Raw genomic sequence first — 23,107 nt, forward strand, 5'->3', positions numbered from 1 at the left:
ACAGGATGCCCACCAAAGACCCCACAGAAGCTGGGATTCCTTCTCAGTCCAATGTGCACAGGACGTTCTAGATAAGAGTATCCTTCCCTTCCCCATTGCAATTCTCAATGCGATTCTCAATATTTTCCCAAGTACCTACCCTGTGGCAGGTATCCCCAGCTGCTACTTCAGTTTATCCCCACCAGAGTCCTGCCCTGGATTTCAACAGACTGGAACCCAAATCCAGCAAGTACCAGTGACCTATGAAATTCTACACAACTAAATGAGCAGGGATTCAAACTAGGTCTATCTACAAGCAAATTGGTAATGGGTTATTTGGGTCTAACTGAGCTTCTCTCTTTCTAGAAAATCAGGTCTGTTTGCTTTTAAAGAAGCAGAATGATTGATTACTTACCTCTTTATAAACGTGAGGAATTGAGTGAAAAACACATGATGATAGATAGCATCATCACCTGACACTCTCAAAGTACCTGCTTAGTAAAAGTCCTTGGGAACAAGAAGAATTTGCATTGGTCTGTAAAGGATAGACAAAGCATTTGAAGAAATCAACCCCAAATTAGCATATTTGTGAATGTAGATAAGAGACAATTGTGTACATATGCCCTGTGTATTAAAGAAATTCTGTTGAGCCAATTGTGGCAAACACGTCATTCACAAGCAAACTGATCTGTGAATCCTTTGAGCAATGAAAACATTCAACAGACATTTAGAAGAACTGTTACCAGTGGCTGAATCCTCCGACTTGAAGTGTTGAGAGGGATCAGATGAACCTATGAAATGAGATAGTCATTTCAAGGAGAGGAGATGGTTGACATATACCAAAACCCTGTAGGGAAAAGCCAAGAGGGGTTAGGGAAGTAGGTGGGAGAACTTGAATCCTGGTCTAATTATTTAAGAAATTCCCCATTGCTGCTGGAGAAAGCTTCTTTTTGAGCAGGATAGGACTATGAATAAGAGGGAGTTTATCCTGTGTGAAGGACACAGGATGAATTGAAGCAAGCATGCTTATTAATAGGCATGGCCCAGGTGTAATACATTCCGAACTGGGGGCCAGCTGTGGAAGAGGAAAAGAAGGGGGCTTTGTGTGAAACAGAAAAGTCAGTAGTACTTGACTAGTGGTATCATACAAATAATAGATAAGAAGGATCCACCGACCATGTGCTAAGTTTTTTAAAAACAATCCCTAGCCCTGTCCTCTGAGAAAACACAATTATACTTTTTGAGAGGTGAAACAACTGAGATTCAGAGAGGTTAAGTAATTTATCCAAGGTTGCATAGCTGGTAGGTGACATGGTCAAAATTCAAAGCCATTTTTTTTTTTCTGTTTCCATAGTGAATGCCTCTCTCAAAAGAAATTATAATATTGAACAGTATCATAGTATTAAACATCCATGTGCCAGGAACTCTGGGCTCACATATCTATTTCTTATCTTCTCAACAAACCAGTGCAGTAGAGGGAGAAACCAGAGATTAAGGAGTTTAGAAAACTTCCTTCATTTTGCAGGCTCAGCTATACAGCTGGAGTTGGAGACCAGGCCTGCCTTCATCACTAGGGTTGTTGACTACAAGGGAAAGAGAGGAGAGGAGAGGACAGAGCTCCTGGGCAGCACTTGGGTGTTTTTTGTTTTTTTTTTTGTTTTGTTTTGCTTTTTTGTTTTTCCCAATACTGGGGATTGAACCCAGGCATTCTGAGTTACACCCCCTAAGACCTTTTAATTTTGTTTTGAGACATGGTCTCACTAAGTGACCCAGACTGGCCTTGAACTTGTGATCCCCCTGCCTCAATCTCTGGAGTTGCTGGGATTACAAGCATGAACCACCATGCCTGACAGCATCTGAGTAGTTTTCCCCTCAGTGCTCTGTTGATACTTAAGTAGCCTCTAACTGTACCCTAAGCATCTGAGACAATGGGAAACCCTGGGTGCAGCCCACATCCCTCTTGTGAGAAAGAGGGACACATACTGTATTAGTCAACTTTCCATCACTTAAACAAATTCCTGAGATGATCAACTTAAAAAGAAGAAAGGGTTATTTTGGTTCTGTTTGGAAGCTTCTGGTCCATGATCAGGCATACACACTGCTTTCAGGCCTCTGGAAGGGGCAGCTCCCCATGGTAGGAGTATGTGGGGGATCAAAACCACTCCCCTCAAGTCCTGGAATTAAAAGAGAGGAAGTGGAAGGGACTGGTGTCCCACAGTCCCCTTCAAGGGCACACACCCCAAAGCCTGAAGACTTCCCATTAGCCCCATCTCTTAAAGGTTTGACCACCTGCAAACAGCCCACATGGAAGACCAAGCTTTCAACACTGGTACTTTGGGGAGTCTATCAGGATCCAAGCTACCACACACACACTACCCCTTAGTGAGCTAATGGGGGACAGGAACAACCCTTGGGACATAAGGTGTTTCCTCTTAATTCTCACTGTGCCCTTGTTGCTGGTCCATTACACAGATGAAGAAGTAGATCGAGTAATAAGAAGCCCCAAATCTACTCCAAAGTTTACTCCAAAGCTTATCTTCTTTCACCATTCCCTGTCTTGGAGTATTCGATAAAATAAGAGTGCTCAGCATGGTTGTATCTTCTTAACGTGTTTTTTTTGAAAGTGAAAAGCCTGGCTTGAGCCTTGGCTATGTCGCTTACTAGGGGTGTGACCTTGTTTTAAAGCACTTTTATTCTATCAACCTTTCTCTGAATTCACATACCAGGCACTTGGGCACACATACCCTCAACTCTTAATTAAATTCACACTTAACAAACATCAATGTATATCAGGAAATAATTTCTGCTTTTAAAAAAATTTTGTGCTTGATAAAATCTTTTGTAAAGAAACACATAAATATGTATTTTCGCTGATCAATTCTTCTAGGTCTATTATGTGATTAAAACATATGTCTCTTTTATTTTAAAAGAAATGTAGAAAAAGAAATGTATAAATGCATATTTAATCAATAGATGGCACAACTCTGAAAAGAGATATTACGGTCTACTGGGTCTATTTAAACATCTTAAAAAATACAAATACAAATAAAAATGCTTCAATTCATATTTACTAGGGGGACTGTTCTCTTCTCTGGGGTAAATAATATGCAATTTTATACCTTCTGTGGATCTTTTTTTCCGGCCTCCAAAGCAAACAAAATCATCAAAACTATATTTAAATAGCATAAGATAAGGGAACAAATCAACTGAAACCGGGCAATTGTGCAAGGAGTCTGATTGTCATACTTTTCTTCTGCATGGCTCCTTTACTCTGAACCAGGAATGTGGTCAGGCAGACCTCTGCACATTCAGTGACTGGCTTCTTAGAAAAGGATGGGAAGGGACCATCCCTCACCCATCAGAGGAATTTCCTGGCAAAAGATAAAGCTAGGTCCCAGTCCTGTCTCTTCACATCCTGGCTGTCTGACCTTGGAGAAGGATAAAAGACCTTCCTGTGATCTACATATTTTTTTCTTTTTTATTCACAGAACCACATTAACAAAGAGATCTTTTGGTACTTTATGCATTTATTCATTCATGAAATAAATATTCATTATATACCTAGTATGGGCCAGGTACACACCTACAATGTGCAATAAGAAAAGGCCAGATAAGACTGTTCTCGCCCATTCGAAATTCACAGAATAATAGGAGAGACAAATATTAAACCACTACTTACATCATTGATTACATTTGTGATAAGTTCCTTTAGAAAAAATATTGATTTATAAGAAAGCACAAAACAAAGATAACACATCTGGAGCAAGGGAGGCATAAAAGTGTATAGAAGTTGCCCTGAGAAAATAACTTCTAAACTGGGATCCCAGAAGAAGCTACCAGGAGCCCAGGTGGCTGAGACTGTTCCTGTCAGAAAGAACAGCTCATGGGAAAGCTCAAGGCTGGGACTGGACTTTTACAAACACTACAGGTTCTCAGTGCAATTCACATTCATGCAACCTTTTACTGAAATCAACTCTGTACTAACTAGCATTAAGATGATGGATCCATGCACTCAGAGTCTAAGGGACAAGGAAGGATGGATTTGAGATGTTGTAACACTGAGATTTGCTTAGTTTTGTTTTGCCTGTACAAAAATTAAAAGAGGAAGATGAAAAAGAAACTGCAGATTAAAATTCAACCCTGCCATTTGAGCCCTAAGTATTCCAAAATGTGCGGGAGCCTCCGGGACTATAAGTGAGTCCCCGAGAGCAAGTTAATGATTCTGGAAGGCACATTAACTCCTTTAAGCCTCAAAGGTGCCATTTAGTTCAAAGGAGCAATAATGTATTAAATGACTGACTTAGGACTGGAAAAGTAAGTCTTTCTTCCAAAGTCGGAGAACTTACTTACAATGGGTGTCTTACTTCTGGACTCAGGTTTTAATCTATTTATATTTCCCCCAACTTTTAACATGCTAATGAAATATCTTGGTCATGATCAAGACAATCTCAACAATAAATACCATTTATGAAATACCCAGTCCATGCCAGTTTTCCCACTATGTAACTAACATGCCCCACATCTTCTCTTCATACCAATCCCTCCCACAAAGTGAAATGTTACAAAACACACTTTAAAGATATGTCAACTAGGACTTCCCAAAGGGCACTTCAGAGTGAAGGTTCACTCAGATTTATCTAACTCCAAAGATCAAGATCTTTCCATCAGAACTCAGGAATTTTTGATACCCTTTTATGAAGTCATTGTAAGATTGACTACATGGATATCAACAACCCACATTTTAAAAAACTGTTTAAACTTTAACTGAAGTACTATATTACATGGTTTATCAAGTTATTAGTGCTAAATGTTTAAGATTGAAAATAATATCCAAATCCACTCTTCAGAAGCAACCACTTCCATCTCTATTATTTGTTAGATGTTACTTCTGGTATTTGTTTCTTTATTTCTTTTAAGACTGTACTTGGTCTGGGTGGGATTTTAGTTTGGTGGTAGAGTGCTTGCTTAGCATGTGCAAGACCCTGGTTATGTCCCCAAAACTGAAAAAAAAATATGCTTATTCTTCCATTTCTTGATTGAACAATTTTTAAAAATTATCTATTGACTTCCTACTATAGAAGATGAGGATTTAGCTCATGTTGGATTTGTCCACAACCCTATATTATGCCTCACTCCATTAACCCAGTATGTCACAAAGTTGGAGTACATCAAATTTCAGTATTGGCATGATTGTCAGTGTTTAATTGTTGCAACATTCTGCTTCCCCTGGAGATAATATTTGCCTTTTTGTTTTATTTGTTTAATTTTCTATGGACCTATCATTTAGTCTCCCCAAACTCTTTATAGATCTTTAAAATTCCTTTCAAACTAGATGAATCGACAATAATTGATCAATGTGATATTTGAAAGTTATGCCCCAGAGCCTTCCACCCATCATCTGAGATTTTCTTTGGCTAAAGACATACAATCCCCTTTGCTCCTCCCTTGCTATGTGGCTCTAGGTTTTCTTCTCTCTTGGTACTCTTCTTTATTTTAATGTAACATAACTTTCTAAAGTTTGCTGAGAAGTCGTAATATAGGTAGTCTTCTAGGGGGATCTTGCATATCTGAAAATGCCTCTATTCTTAACCTCCGTTAGCTCAGGAATAATTGGCTGAGCAGCAAATAGAATTCTAGGTTGACAATAACTTCTACAAATTTTGAAGCCATTTCTCTGTTTTCTTCTCAATTTAAGTATTGCTTGATAAGTTTTCGTTCCTTTGTATATAAAAAGGTATTTTTTCTCTCAGTATATATGTAAGGCATTCTCTTTATCCATGGCATTCCAAATTTTCACAAAGATATATCTTAATATAAAAGTTTCCTTTCATTGTGTCACACACTCATTAAATTTTTTTTTAATATAGGAAATTCACGTTCTTCAACTCTGGAAGTTTTTATCTACTTTTGGTATTGGGTTGTTCTCTCCTGTTTTTATTTGTTCTTTGTGAAATTCCTACCAAAGGAAAGGTATTGATCAAGTTATGCTATGTGTATGTATGAATGGCATCATAAATCCCACTATTATGTATAATTATATTGCACCAATAAAAATAAATCCTCAAAAGGGATGTTATTCATACAATTTGGTCTTCAAATATTTCCTCCTCTCTTTCCATTAGGATGTCCCTGACTTTCATATCTTTTGTTGACTTTTTGAAAACTCACATATCAAATTATTAATTTCAAATGATCTTCCCTGTCATCTGATTTTTTTGTAGTGCTCTATTTTTATCTTTCTAAAGAAATTAATTAACTTTCTGAAGTTTCCTTTTGCTGCCAGCACAGCACCCACTTTCTCAGAGTCCTTTCTCAGCTTATTTATGTTAGTCATTGTCTTTTATGTAGAAAGTGTGCATCAAATGTCTGGTGATCTTTGGTGGTGCTTTCATATTTAAGAAAGACAATGAAAGACTGCCTGGAATCTTATGTTCCTCAACAGAGCTCTTCTGCTGATGGACACTTTAAAGATGATCAGATGAGGAACTGGCCTTGATCTCTTTCCCCCAAATGACAGCAGTTGCAGGTCTTTCCATCTTGAGCCAGTCACACTTCTGCAGGAGGAGTCCTTGTTCAGGGTAAAATCCGGCTTACACCGTTCTGGAAGTACCTGTCTTTTTTGCCATTCAGCATAGATTTTCACCCTCTCTGTTCTCCATAAGTTGTCTCAACTCTCTGGAGGTTTCATTGTTCAGTTCCTTCAAAAACTCATTCATGCTGAAGTGGGAGAGTCAGAGAAATCTGAGAGTGAGCACTGTCTGACACAGATATTCCACAAATTTATTGCGGTCAGCCCTCCTCATTTCTGCGTTCCAAGGTATCCTTTATCTCTCCTTCCCATCCTAGACTCAGTGATATAAATCTGCTTAGTTCTATCTGTCATATCTTTCCGTAGATACTTAAAGCTCAACTTTCTTCACTAAATCAGTTGCTACCCATCCTTTTCCTTTTTCAAAGGGAAATTTCACCTCCTGAACTTTTTATTTTCTTTTTCAGTTTTTTTAGTCCTTGAAATTTATATCTTTTGAATCCCTTGCAACCATTTTTGAGAAATTTGAGAAGACACTGCAGGTCAGCTTTCCAAGATTAATTTGACATGAGTTCATGCCCTTAAGAGTCATAAAGCAGAAAAGATGACAAACACAATTTTCAAAATACCTGGATATTGGGCTATTTCCAGTATCCAAATAATGTCCTACACAAACTGGAGTAAATAAAATGCAAGCTACTGCTATTGATGAGTGCACTGGAGATGTGAATATTTGTAATCTCTTTTATTTTCTTCACCCCCATGTGAAGCAACACACAAGAGGGATTCGTTAGCCTCACTTACTAGAGAGAGAAGGAATTGAGATGAGAAGATAAGCCCCAAAAGACCAACAAATCAAAGATGAATCTAGGACTAGAACACATATATCCCAATATTTCAGCCTTTCCTATCAACCAACCCCAACATTAATATTTTTTTTCAGTTATTATTATTACTAATCATGTCAGCACTCCCTAGATCACACACAGTGCAGAAACTGGATAGATTTATTCCAGAATATATAATAAGCAAGCTCACATCATTGTATGCCTGATCCAATTTTAGCTAAATACAGTTGGTCTTCTGTATCCACATCCATGTATTCAATTAAGCAAAATAAAAATATTCAGAAAAAAAAATCTATGCTTGTACTGAACACGGACAGGTTTTTTTTTTTTTTCTCATTATAACAACTACTTTCATAACATCTACATTGTCTTAGGCATTATAAGTAATTTAATGATGATTTAAAGTCTACAGGAGGATATGCATAACTTATATGCAAATACCACACAATTTTATTTTTTATTTTTTTTTTTTAATTTTATTTTTTTTACGTTTACATAGGGTAATGATGTTTATTATATTTTTCCCCTCCCCCCCACCCCTCCCACCCCTCCCACCCCTCCCACCCCTCTTTTCCCTCTACACAGTCCTTCTTTCCTTCATTCTTACTGCTCTCCTTAGCCTAATTCTAAACCTAACCCTAAACCTAATGCTAGCCCCTCCCACCCCCCATTATATGTCCTCATCCGCTTATCAGCGAGATCATTCGTCCTTTAGTTTTTTGAGATTGGCTTATCTCACTTAGCATGATATTCTCCAATTTCGACCATTTGCCTACAAATGCCATAATTTTATCATTCTTCATTGCGGAGTAATATTCCATTGTATAAATATGCCACAGTTTCTTTATCCATTCATCAACTGAAGGGCATCTAGGTTGGTTCCACAATCTGGCTATGGTGAATTGAGCAGCAATGAACATTGATGTGGCTGTATCTCTGTAGTATGCTGATTTTAAGTCCTTTGGGTATAGGCCAAGGAGTGGGATAGCTGGGTCAAATGGTGTTTCCATTCCAAGCTTTCTGAGGAATCTCCACACTGCTTTCCAGAGTGGTTGCACTAATTTGCAACCCCACCAGCAATGTATGAGTGTTCCTTTTTCACCACATCCTCGCCAACACCTATTGTTGCTTGTATTCTTGATAATCGCCATTCTAATTGGGGTGAGATGAAATCTTAGGGTAGTTTTGATTTGCATTTCCCTTATTACTAGGGATGTTGAACATTTTTTCATATATCTGGTGATTACTTGTACATCTTCTTCTGTGAAGTGTCTGTTCATTTCCTTAGCCCATTTGTTGATTGGATTATTTGTATTCTTCGTGTAGAGTTTTTTGAGTTCTTTATAGATTCTGGAAATTAGCGCTCTATCTGAGGTATGGTTGGCAAAGATATTCTCCCACTCTGTAGGCTCTCTCTTCACATTTCTGATAGTTTCCTTTGCTGAGAGAAAGCTTTTTAGTTTGAATCTATCCCAGTTGTTTATTCTTGCTTTTATTTCTTGTGCTATGGGAGTCCTGTTAAGGAAATCTGATCCTGAGCCAACAAGTTGAAGATTTGGACCTACTTTTTCTTCTATAAGATGCAGGGTCTCTGGTCTGATTCCGAGGTCCTTGATCCATTTTGAGTTGAGTTTTGTGTAGGGTGAGAGATAGGGGTTTAGTTTCATTCTATTGCATATAGTTTTCCAGTTTTCCCAGCACCATTTGTTGAAGAGGCTATCTTTTCTCCATTGCATATTGTTGGAACCTTTGTCTAGTATGAGAAAATTGTATTTATTTGGGTTTGTGTCCATGTCCTCTATTCTGTACCATTGATCTACCTGTCTATTTTGGTACCAATACCATGCCGTTTTTGTTACTATTGCTTTGTAGTAGAGTTGAAGATCTGGTATTGCAATACCCCCTGCTTCGCTCTTGCTACTGAGGATTGCTTTAGCTATTCTAGGTTTTTTATTCTTCCAGATGAATTTCATAATTTCTTGCTCTATTTCTGCGAGGTACATCATTGGGATTTTAATTGGAATTGCATTGAATCTGTATAGAACTTTAGGTAGTATAGCCATTTTGACGATATTAATTCTGCCTATCCAGGAACATGGGAGATCTTTCCATCTTCTAAGGTTTTCTTGAATTTCTTTCTTTAGTGTTCTGTAGTTCTCATTGTAGAGGTCTTTCACCTCTTTTGTGAGATTGATTCCCAAGTATTTTATTTTTTTCGATGCTATTGTGAATGGAGTAGTTTTCCTAATTTCTCTTTCTGAAGATTCATCACTTATGTATAAAAATGCATTGGATTTATGAGCATTGATCTTGTAACCTGCTACTTTACTGAATTCACTTATGAGTTCTAAAAGTTTTCTGGTGGAATTTCCAGGTTCCTCTAAATATATAATCATGTCATCAGCGAACAGGGATAGTTTGAGTTCTTCTTTTCCTATTCGTATCCCTTTAATTTCTTTGGTTTGTCTAATTGCTCTGGCTAGAGTCTCAAGGACGATGTTGAATAGAAGCGGTGAAAGAGGGCATCCCTGCCTTGTTCCAGTTTTTAGGGGGAACGCTTTCAGTTTTTCACCATTTAGAATGATATTAGCCATGGGCTTAGCGTAGATGGCCTTTATAATGTTTAGGAATGTTCCCATTACCCCAATTTTTTCTAGTGTTTTGAGCATGAAGGGATGCTGTATTTTATCAAATGCTTTTTCTGCATCTATTGAAATAATCATGTGATTCTTAACTTTAAGTCTGTTGATATGGTGAATGACATTTATTGATTTCCGAATGTTGAACCAACCTTGCATCCCTGGGATAAAACCCACTTGATCGTGGTGCACTATCTTTTTAATATATATTTGTATGCGATTTGCTAAAATTTTGTTGAGAATTTTTGCATCGATGTTCATTAAGGATATTGGTCTGAAATTTTCTTTCCTTGATGTGTCTCTGTCTGGTTTAGGTATCAGGGTGATATTGGCTTCATAGAACGAGTTTGGTAGGGTTCCCTCCTCTTCTATTTCATGGAATAGTTTGAGGAGTATTGGAATGAGCTCTTCTTTAAAGGTTTTATAGAACTCGGCTGAGAACCCATCTGGTCCTGGACTTTTCTTTGTTGGTAGGCTTTTGATGACCTCTTCTATTTCATTGCTTGAAATTGGTTTATTTAAGTTGTGTATGTCCTCCTCGTTCAGTTTAGGTAGTTCATATGTCTCTAGAAATTTGTTGATGTCTTCAAGGTTTTCTGTTTTGTTGGAGTATAGATTTTCGAAATAGCTTCTAATTATGTTTTGTATTTCACTCGTGTCTGTTGTGATGTTTCCTTGTTCATTCCGAATTTTAGCAATTTGAGTTTTCTCCCTCTTTCTCTTTGTTAGTGTGGCTAAGGGTTTATCAATTTTATTTATTTTTTCAAAGAACCAACTATTTATTTTATTAATTTTTCCGATTGTTTCTTTTGTTTCGATTTCGTTGATTTCGGCTCTGATTTTAACTATTTCCTGTCTTCTACTACTTTTGGTATTGGTCTGCTCTTCTTTTTCTAGTGCTTTGAGCTGTAGTGTTAACTCGTTTATTTGTTGATTTCTACTTCTTTTTTTGAATGCACCCCATGAAATAAATCTTCCTCTAAGTACTGCTTTCATAGTGTCCCAGAGATTTTGATATGATGTGTCTTTGTTCTCGTTTACTTCTAAGAATTTTTTTATTTCCCTCCTGATGTCTTCTGTTATCCATTCATCATATAATAGTGTATTATTTAGTCTCCAGGTATTGGAGAAGTTTCTGTTTTTTATTCTGTCATTTATTTCTAATTTCAATCCATTATGATCTGATAGAGTACAAGGTAGTATCTCTATCTTCTTGTATTTACTAACAGTAGCTTTGTGGCATAAAATATGGTCTATTTTAGAGAAGGATCCATGTGCTGCTGAGAAGAAAGTGTATTCATTCTTTGTTGGATGGTATATTCTATATATGTCCGTTAAGTCTAAATTGCTGATTGTGTTGTTGAGATCTATAGTTTCTTTATTCAATTTTTGTTTGGACGATCTATCCAGTGGTGAGAGAGGTGTGTTAAAATCGCCTAGTATTATTGTGTTGTGGTCTATTTGATTTCTGGAATTGAGAAGGATTTGTTTGACGTACGTGGATGAGCCAATGTTCGGGGCATAGATATTTATGATTGTTATGTCTTGCTGATTTATGCTTCCCTTAAGCAGCATGTAATGTCCTTCTTTATCCCTTCTGACTAGTTTTGGTTTGAAGTCCACATTATCTGAGATGAGGATGGATACTCCAGCTTTTTTGCTGTGTCCGTGTGCATGGTATGTTTTTCCCCATCCTTTCACCTTTAGTCTATGGGTGTCTCTTTCTATGAGATGTGTCTCTTGCAGGCAGCATATTGTTGGATTTTTCTTTTTAATCCAATCTGCCAGTCTGTGTCTTTTGATTGATGAATTCAGGCCATTAACATTCAGGGTTATTATTGTGATATGATTTGTATTCCCAGTCAATTGACTCATATTTGTTTTTGACATGATTTGGTTTCTCCTTTATTTGGCTATTCCTTTAGGCTAGCGCCTCCTGTTGCTGATTTGCATCGTTGTTTTTCATCTCTTCCTCATGGAATATTTTGCTGAGAATGTTCTGTAATGCTGGCTTTCTTTTTGTAAATTCCTTTAGCTTTTGTTTATCATGGAAGGATCTTATTTCATCGTCAAATTTGAAGGTAAGTTTTGCTGGGTATAAGATTCTTGGTTGGCATCCATTTTCTTTCAGGGCTTGGTATATGTTGTTCCAGGCCCTTCTAGCTTTTAGGGTCTGGATTGAAAAATCTGCTGATATTCTTATTGGTTTCCCTCTGAATGTAATTTGATTCTTTTCTCTCGCGGCCTTTAAAATTCTGTCTTTATTTTGTATGTTAGGTATTTTCATAATAATGTGCCTTGGTGTGGGTCTGTTGTAATTTTGTATGTTTGGAGTTCTATAAGCCTCTTGTACTTGGTTTTCCATTTCGTTCTTCAGATTTGGGAAATTTTCTGTTATTATTTCATTGAATAGATTGTTCATTCCTTTGGTTTGTTTCTCTAAGCCTTCCTCAATCCCAATAATTCTCAAATTTGGCCTTTTCATGATATCCCATAGTTCTTGGAGATTCTGTTCATGATTTCTTACCATCTTCTCTGTTTGTTCCACTTTGTTTTCAAGGTTAAATATTTTGTCTTCAATGTCTGAGGTTCTGTCTTCCAGGTGTTCTATCCTATTGGTTATGCTTTCTATGGAGTTTTTAACTTGGTTTATTGTTTCCTTCATTTCAAGGATTTCAGTTTGGTTTTTTTTCAGTATCTCTAACTCTTTATTGAAATGATCTCTTGCTTCCCGTATTTGGTCTTTTAACTGTTGATTGGTGCGATCATTTAATGCCTGCATTTGCTCTTTCATCTCCTCCTTCAATGCCTGCATTTGCTCTTTCATCTCCTCATTAGCTTCCCTGATCGTTTTAATTACGTACATTCTGAACTCCCTTTCTGACATTTCTTCTGCTGTGCTGTCATTGGGTTTTATTGATGTAGTATCTAGGTTTGTTTGGGACATTTTCTTCCCTTGTTTTCTCATAATGGTCAGTTGTCAGTGGGACCCTGAGATATTGCAGTTTTCCACTATTGGCTTATAGTGTCCCAGTAGATTTCCAGTGTATCACCTCCCAGCCTTCAGTAGCCTGATGTCTTGGAGGAATCTGATAAAGCAGCTCATTCGAAGAATACTGCCCCTAGCCCCCTACTGGTTCCACGTTTTGGAACTGGCTCTGTGCGGAAATGCTCTCACTGTGGGCCTGCACCGTGCAGCTGGCCGTGTGGGAAGAGCCCACTGCCGGAGTGTGGAAGACTACCTTGGGAAGACTCAAGCTGCCCTGAGGCTGACTGCAGATCGAGGCTCTCTGCTGGTTCTTTGCAGGAGTACACTGCACTGCAGGGGCTCCGGGACTCGGAGCGTGCTCTGTTCAGACAGGCTCTCACTAGCGGGCCAGTTCCATTCCGAGAACCTGGAGAAGCTGGCTGTGTGGGCGGGGCCCACCGCCGGAGTGCGCAGGACTGCCTGTGGATGACTCTAGCTGCCCTGCCCGGCTCCGATAAGCCACCTCTATCTGGGCCTGCCACCCGGGCCGAGCTTTACCCAGTGGGCAGACTCACCCGTGGCTCCACTTCAGTCCGAGTCTCTCAATGCCTCCCCTTCTTAACTCCTGGGTTGTGGAGCGACCGGAGGTGCAGTCTCCCTCTAGGCCGCCATCTTGGATCGCCCCGTGAAGAGAGCCCGCAGCCGGAGTGGGCAGAGCCGCCTGAAGAGGTCTCCGGCTGCCCTGCCCTTATCCCTGAGGCTGACTGCAGATCGAGGCTCTCCGCTGGTTCTTTGCAGGAGTACACTGCACTGCAGGGGCTCCGGGACTCCCACACCATTTTATGTAAGAGACTTGAACATCTGTGGATCTTGGTATCAACAGGGGGAACTTGGAATCAATTTCCCATCCCCCATGCATACTGAGAAACAACTGTGTTGAAAAAATGGCCCCAGATTTTCACTTCCCCTGAACAGTCCTCATGCAAGAGTTGAAATATCCTATTTAAAGGGGAAAAGTCATTCTCCTTTTTTCAAGATGAAGAATAGGGAGATGAAAGGACACCCCACCACACTTAGTGAAGAGTCACCACTTAAAGTCCACACCTGATTCCTGCCTAGATGGCAGTTCACCGTGCTGTCCCTGGATTTGCTCTTCCTTTCTCTCTCCACTGCCATTTCCTGCCCTCCTTCCCTCCCTGTGTGGGGGGCCTCTCCCTGTACCCTTCTCAGAATAAAAAGGCTGCTCTTCTCTCCTTGTCATCTTGTTGGACTCTGAACACACATCTATTGATTTGCATTTGGTAGAAGAAAAAGAGAAAGGGAGGGGAAGGATGAAGAAAAAGAAAACCACACAGTCACACATTCCCTGACTTCGTGACTTCCCTGGGGACATGTTGGAGCAGTGGCAGAGAATTTTAACTGTGTCCCTTTCTGCCTCCCAAGCCCTGCATCCTCTCCAGGACACCAGCTGCTGCTGTGACTCTACCCAGTCCAAACCCACTGTACAATTCTGAGCCAGCATCTCAGCTCTGCCCCTCCTCCACTTCTGGCTTACACATTGCTGACACTGACCCTTTGTGTAAGGAACCACACCAGACCAAAATAACTTTCCCTTCAGGATAGAGGCTCAGGAGAAAAAGGAAAGTTTGCCTTAAATGAAAGCTGGTCCCACAGACTAAGTGACAGTGGCATCAGTGGTTGCACTAGATGCTTACACCAATTTTAAAAGTTCAAGTAATTAAAAAACGTATGACTAGGGATCATAGACCTAGGTCACTATCCAGGTTCGGATTTTTTTGTCAGTGAAAATTCCATATTCCTCCTTTCCCAGAGACCAGCACTCAGTGCACAGAGAGAGTACAAGTTCTTTAAAGGATTATATCCAAAATCTGTCCCAAAGATATGCTTTATATAGATGCAGGAGAGGCTCTGCCTTTTCCCTGGTATCACTTGAGGGAGGGGAGGATAGGAGCTAGCCTTCTATGTAGTAAAAATGGCACACAAATCTAAGAGGTTCTTACTTCAACTCAATATGCATCTTTCTACAAGGAAAATTGTCAACATCTAATCTTAGACCATTTAGCTTATTTTCAAGTACTATTTACTGAACATTGAATCAGCAACCATGCAAGAGCACCTATTGTGCTCACAGAGAAGCTGAGTACACACAGAAGGAGACCTACAAAATACAGACATTGGCCCCAATGCAGTGTTCCACATTCCCAAGGGAAAGGAGGGAGCAAACCAAGTACAAGTGAAAAAGCACTTGGGAAAACATAAATGGTTATAAAAATGCACCATATTATAATTATGATACCTGACAGGAAAATCACTAGGCCTATACAAATCTGTATGTTCTACTAAAAGTACACAACTAAGTATAAGACAAAGATATTGGGGGCCATTTAAGTGAAATCACTCAATACTATATTTTCAATAATCCCTGCTTTGATTCAGTACACATGCACACCTTTTAAAGTGGAAACACCAGACCACATAGTAATGACAGGGGAAAAAAAAAAAAAACTCAAGCTATATCTATTTGGTCTGGAAATTGTGGATAGCTCAAGATTGAAATGAAGCTAATTTCCCTTCTCAGACAAGAGTTGACTTGCTTCACAACAGAAAGGCAGTACTTATATGAAGATACCCTCCTGCAAAATTAGATTCTTCAAGCTTCACTAGGTACCTGTGTTTGACACACTAGCTTCTGCTTTTGATATTTTGTTGAGGGATGTAAGAGCCTCTGAGGATTCCAAAGTTCGGTTAAACTAAAGACCCACAAGTTAGAATGTTAACCCAAAGATTTCCTAGCTCAGAGTCTAACTATTGCACTACAATTCTCACAAGGAAAATTGTGAATTAAGTTCTCTTGCTTTCTTTACTGAGGGGCATGCTGGAATGAACATTTTTTTCCCAAATATTTGTCATGAATATAGGCACTGAAAAAAAAGGAGGTAGGGGATCAGAGTCTGTGGAGAAGTTTACTTGAATTTCATTTTGGTGGAGAATGAAGCAGAGTTTTCTGTGGACTTGTGCTCCTTTTGTTATTTTTAACAAAAACTATGGAGTTCTCTCTAATTATTTCCACTACCAACAAAGTTTGAATTTGCCACAAAATTGGGTATTGGGTCCTAGTAACTCTGGAGCAAGAGGAATGATTAAGTAAAAAAATTTCAATGACCCTCAGCCCCCTTTCCAGAAAAGCTATTGTTGTTTGATATGAATACTTTCAAAGTCTATCTAACTGCATATACTCTCATCTCAGATGAGTGGATAGATCAATAACAGTGTGGCAAAAACCTGAAACAGGAGATTGGGCATGGGTTGTTGTAGCTCAGTCCACCCCTACACAACATAGCCACTGCAGAGAATCTCATGTCCCCAGGAAGCCACTTCTGACACCTCAGGCTCACATAGCTCACTTAATGTAATTATCATGAGTCCCCTTCATAAACACCTGTCATCACAGCTAAGTTCAGATCCACTAACACCACCAACTAGTTAGGCCACATGCTTCCTTACCATCAATATGCCAGTAGAATCATTAGCTAGGACCCACCAGTGCCAAGGGTCACAGAGCTGAAGAAAGCAGAACAAGAGTCAGCAAGCAACTGTGGGTTCAGCTGAGCCAAAGTTTCCACTTGCCCCTTTATCTTCTAGGTTACAATTTTTTGATCACCACCTTGGAGCATCAGGGATTCATGGTTCCTACACTGTGACAACATATCTGATACTTTATAATAAAAAAGCCTTATTTAGCTCACAGTTTTGGAGGCTGAAAGACTAAGACCAGGTGACCCCATGGATTCCCCCTCTGGCAAGGGCCGCCTTGACTGAATCACAAAATGGTAGATAGCATCATGGTAGGAGTACATGAGAAGAGACACCACAGAGTAAAATAGGCAGTCAGATGGATTAAGAGATCAGACTTGCTTTCTTCATCCTTAAGGGAACAAATCAGAGTCCCATGAGACCTATGCTAATCCCTTTCAAAAGTAGCACCCCCAATAACCTAATCACTGTGTAGTAGGGTCCATCTCTGAAAGGTTCCACCATATCAACTCTGTCAAAGTGGGACTAAGCTTTTAACCTGACCCGGGTAAGATAAATCTTAAAGAAACCCATCTGGAAATCTGATGATCATGCTGATCATGAAGAGTTCATTATATTTCTATCATCAATTAAAAATAATACTGACCTCCAAAGGAAACCTGGAAAATTAGACCTAGGAATTTAAAAGTCACATGTCACCTTTTTAGGTACCTGCAGATAGACAAGGAGGAAAGAACATCTTTCATTCCTCATTCAGGGCAGATCAGTGGATGTCAGTAATAGCCAGGAGAAGGAGGAAAGTCCCAGGAAGGGTCTGCATGATGACATTGAGACTGTTGCCCAGGATACAGATGCAAAATGAAAGAGCAAAATTCTTCAATAGGAATTTAAGCAGAAGAGAAAACTGTCTAAAAAACAACCATCATAAAAACTCTCAACTTATTTTCCACAATGCTTTATCTTCTTCTACAGATGTTTTTGGAAGGGACTCTCGGAAGAAAAATCCCTATTTCCCACAAGGAGACAGAGAATGAGAGAGGGAGGGAAAAGGTGGGTAGTGAAGCAGCTGGTTCCACAGAATGAAAACCAGCAGGACTGGGTATTGATTTTGGCTTTGGGAGAGCAAGGCATTGGAAGCAAGCAGTCATGCTGTAAGTGCAGCCCCTCCTCCTGAAGGAGGCCAGAGAGCGGCCTGGAGCACAAGGGACTAATTTGTGTGAAGAATCCTTGAGAGGTTCTACAAAATGCAGACATGGAAGCATCGTCTCATGATTCTGTGTCTGGTATCTCCTGTTTTCTGATACATCTTAGAGTGAAAAGGGATCACAGGAGGCTCCTGCCTTATGCAGAACCCTGACCTAGGGTGGTTCTCTCTGCTTTGTGCAATCTCCTTAACTGGTGAAAACTTCTTAAACTTGTGTGTGATTTTTGCATTATAGGCTTCTTACCTTGTACAAGTCCTTTTCCTTGTGTGGGCCCCTTGCCTTGTGGCAGTCCCTTGCCACACACTGACTCCTGCCTTGTGCCTTAGTTTTATGGAAAAGTCTCACAGCCCATGATGTCACCATCCATTGAGCACGCTAGCAAATAGTAAATGGCTCCTGTTATGGTTTTGATCTAGAATGTCCCCCAAAGGCTCATGTGTTGAAGGCTTATTCCCCAGTGAAGCAATGTTCACAGGTGGGAATTTGGGGAAGTAACTGGATCATGAGCACTCTGACCTCATCAGTGGATTCATCCATTGATAAATTCATAGCTGAATGGACAACTGAGAAGTGGTGGAAATTATAGGAGGTGGGGACTCAACAGAAGACAGTAGGTCCTTGGGGTGTGTTCTCGTGGACTATTTTGCACCCAGTCCCTTCCTCTCTCTTTCTGCTTCCTGGCTGACATAAGATGAACAGCTTTGTTCCATGACATCCTTCCACCATGATGTTTCTGCAATGGAGCCTTCTGGCGATTGTCTGAAACCTCTGAGACTGTGAACCTAAATAAATCTGTCCTCCTCTAAGTTGAGCTTCTAAGGTATGTGTCACAGTGACCAAAAAAAAAAAAAAAAAAAAAAAAAAAAAAAAAAAAAAAAAAAAACCTGACTAACATAGTTCCTGAGGTTAGGGGCTTTTCAGTACTTGGTATTCAGGAGATATTCAGTAAATATGTGTACAGTAGATGCATGTATGCATAAATGAACATCCCAGTCTTTTCACAATATCAGTTTAGCAGCATTGACTACAAACTATTCTCAGAGTGGTAGAGTGTGAATAGCAAAGGAATTTGGGGGTCAGATAGGCCTGAGTTGGAATTTGGTTGTGTGACCTTAGATCAGTGCCTTCCTCTCTTAGAATCTCTATTTCCTTTCCTGATTAATTAAGAATATTAATCCCACTGGGCAGCCATGGGGAATAAGTGAGAAAAAGTCTGTAAAGCACTTTGCCTAGTGCTTATGAGCTCAATAAAAAGCAACTACTCTCAGTGGTCCAGTGACAACCTGGCTCCCTGATTTCTAGCAAGTCTCACTCTCAGGCTAAGCCTAAGATTCCCACTTAGAAATTTCCTAGACCACATTCCAGGTAGAAATGCTGCTTCTACACCCCGACAGTGAACTCAAGAATTATTTCTCAGGATTTTACTTCTGCAAACTCTTTATCAAATTATTTCTCTAGTCTATTGTGTCCCTGAGAAGCTTCCCTTCCGGAGGGTAGGTTTAATGGAATGAACCCACCAAGTGAAGGCTCTTCCAACTTTTCCCCCTAACTTCATATCCTGTCCTCCTTGAATCTACATTCCTCTAGTTCCTGCCTACCTCCCTTCTTCTCCATGTTGTGGTCCTTACTGTCCCCAACAGTATGCCATACAGCACTGGATTGTTGGCTCTGGGTTGTCTGAATTTTCTCACTGTCCTATTCCACTCAAAAAATCAGAAATATGGAAATTTACATTTTTCCACATTTTATTGGTGCATTATTGTTGAACATAATGATCAGATTTATTGTTACATATTCATACTTGCACACAACATAATAATATAATTTGGCCAATATCACACCTTAGAACTTCTCCCCTCCATCCCCACATCTGACTCCTTGATCCCTTTCCTCTACTGATCTCCCTTTGATTTTCATGAGATCCAACCCACCTTTCTCTTCCTTTTTCCTTTCTGGCTTTTACATATAAGAGAAAACATACATCCCTTGATCTTCCGGGTTTGACTTATTTAGTTTAACATACTAGTCTCTAGCTCCACCTACTTCCTGCAAATGACATAATTTCAGGTTTCTAAATAAAATGAATAAAACCCCATTATGTATATATGCCACATTTTCTTTATCCATTCATCCACTGATGAACCCCTAAGTTGGTGTACAGTTTGGCTATTGTAAATAGTGCTGCAATAAACATGGACTTGTATATCACACTGTAGCGTGATGACTTTAATTCTTCAAGATAAATACCAAGCAGTGGTATAGCTGGGTTGTATGGTGGTTCCATTTCTGGATTTTTGAGGAAATTTCATAATGATTTCCATAGCAGTTGTACTAATTGTAAAAAATTTACAATCCCACTAACAGTGTAAAAATGTTCCTTTTTCTTCACTTTCTCTCCAGCATTTATTATTATTTGTATTCCTAATGACTGCTATTCTGACTGGTGTGAGATTAAATCTCAGTGTAGTTTTGATTTTAATTTCCCTAATTGCTAATGACATTGAACATTTTTTCATGTATTTGTTGGCCATTTGTATTTCTTCTTTTGAGAAGTGTTTGTTTAATTCATTTGCCCATTTATTAACTGGGTTATTTGATTTTTTGGTGTGAAGTTTTTGAGCTGTTTCCATATTCCAGACATTAATCCTCTATGAGAAGAGTAGCTAGCAAAGATTTTTCTCCCATTGTGTAGGTTCTGTATTCATATTCCTAATTGTATAAACTTACATTTAATTCAGGTACAAATAATTTTGTCTCAGTCAAGTGAGGATTGCACCTAAAATATATGCAGTAAGGGCTAGGGCTTTTCAATGGATAACTGAAGGTTTAATTTCTTCTTTCAAGATCTAAAACCAACAGGCCATTAATTGATGATGTTGCAGAGATGAGAGGACCTCATTGTAAACACCTACACAGAACTGGATTTGTGACCTGGCTCTGACATTTAGTAATTCCAGGCATAGTGCCTAGCCTCTCCCATCTTCAACTTCCTCATCTTTACAATAGGGAAACAAAGTACTTATCTCCTCATGTCTTTGTAAGAAATGAATGACAATCCACGTTAAGCACTGAGCACAATGCTTGCCATATAGATAGTACCCAACTGATGTTAGCTATCATTATCATCATAAAAATATCCAATCAGCATTTATTGATCAAATACATGTGCAAGACCCTGCATTAAGCACTTGAGATGCAACATAGAATAGCACCAGACAAGGCCTCTGGCCTCTTGAGTTTAAAATCTAGAAGGAGGGACAGAATTTTGTTAAATAAATGCACAAAGAGGAATAAATTATAATGATTATGGATTCCTGAATATGGAGCAGCACTGTGTAAGAGAAGAGAAATGGAAAGCTTGACCTGGTTTGACAGGCAGAGAAGGCTTCCCTAGTGAGAAAAGAGCTCATTTGAGGTAAGAAGAATGAGTGAGAGTTTGTGATAGAAAGATCCCAGGCAGAGGATACGGCACTAGTGGAGAATAACCATAGCCCCTTTAAGAAATAGAAGTCCCAGGTGACCAGGGCATGGAGAATGAGCAGGCCAATGAGGCAGAGTCAAATGAAGTAGCTGAGGAAGTTCGGGTCCTAAAGAGACCTGTAGACTTTGCTGAGTGGCTTTATCTCCATCCTGAGAGTTCTGGGGAACTTCCAATGTTTTCTAAATTGGCATGTACCACTCTGGATACAATGTGAAGAATGGACTGGAAGACCAGACATGGATGTGGAATTACACTGAAATGGTCCATGCAAGACAGAGAGGAGCTCTGTGTAAATCACTAGATGATGGTGATAGGCATGGATATCCTTGGATGAACACTAGAGGTTTAAGAGAGATGATATATGGGATTTGATGGCAATAAGACATTTACAAAAGTGACACTGTGAGTACTTGTATTTTTGGATGGGTGTAGTGTCACTGACCCAAATGACCCAATTGAAGGGAACAGTTTTGGAGTAGGTTGGAAGGGCAAATCATACAAAAGCTAACAGTACTAGAGTTAGGCTGCTGGGTTCTGACCCCATATCCACTTCTTACAGATAGTATAGTCTGAAACTCCGTAAGCTTGATATCAATGATCCCACCTATTTACCTTGAGGAGTTGATGAGAAGATCTAATGAGATAATCTTCATGAAACTATCAGCACAGTGCCCAGTTCATAGTAATAACCCAATACTAGTTTATTAATATGATGATTTAGGGGCATGTTGAATTTCAGTAGTATTTGATCCATCAAAAACTAAGCATACAAATCTGTAGCTCACAGGACAGTTATGATTAAACACAAATGTGAACAACCTATCTCAGTATAGGTTGTAATTGGAGAAGTTATCTTCTTTCTCTGAAGTTCTTCAGATTTATGTAAGAGAAATTTTGCCTTCTCAGAAAAAATATTGAAATAGAAGATTTTCATCTTTGCTCACCTCACCATCCCCTACCCCAATGCACACACACAAGAATGAGACTGGTTCCTTTGGTAAGAGAGATCACAAAATTCTGACAGGGCTGAGTCCCTGTTTCTCTGTTGGGTAAGATTAACAAATTGCCAGTCTCTGCTCATGCACATTTATTCCCCTTAAAGGGACTATTTATAGCCCTTTCTGTTCTTCCATGCTCTCTATGGAAAGCCCCTGGCCCCTTCATCTGCATGAAGAGGCCAACACCCTACAGCTGACAAATTAGTTTGCCTGTGGTTAAGTGAATAGGACCAGTTGGAAGAAAGAAAGGTATTAAGTGAGAAGTACATTTTGGACTTGAATCAAGACTGCATTTTCCAGTTCAGCATTGCCCATAATAAAATTGATAGTTTGATGCCTGCTCAAGTAGGTATTTCTCAGTTGGTTCAAAACTTTGGTAGGAGAGAAATTGTGAGTCATATCCATTAAGCCCAACAGGAATGGATGCTGTCACTAATGTTAGTGAGGTAATTTGAGGAAAAATGTATACAGAAATAAGAAAATCTAGAACCAGATCTGAAAGAACTACCCAATGGCTTGGATAAAGAAAGAAGAGCCAAGGATAAGGTTGGGGAGAGAAACCTAATAAGGATAGGACTCTGCTACAAAAGTCAATGGAAGAGGAGATATGGAGGAGGGTAGTGATCAAAATGCAGAAAGCTACAAAGAAATTGGGTAAGATGAGTATTAACATCTTTTATTAGGTGATTTTAGGGAGGTCATTAATGGCCATAGTAAAATCTCTCTGGTAGGAAAAAAAAAAGTGCAGAAACCAAATTTCTATGAGTTGGGGCATAAAGAGTAGAAGATGAAGACAGGAGAAAATACAAAATAGCTTTTAAAAAATTCATGTATGAAAAGACAGGATGGTAATTCACCTCTCTAGACCCCAATCCAGATCTTTGCTTCAAATAATCTTAAACCTG

The sequence above is a fragment of the Sciurus carolinensis genome, chromosome 11, assembly GCF_902686445.1.
Source record: "Sciurus carolinensis chromosome 11, mSciCar1.2, whole genome shotgun sequence".
Classification (NCBI taxonomy): Eukaryota; Metazoa; Chordata; class Mammalia; order Rodentia; family Sciuridae; genus Sciurus; species Sciurus carolinensis.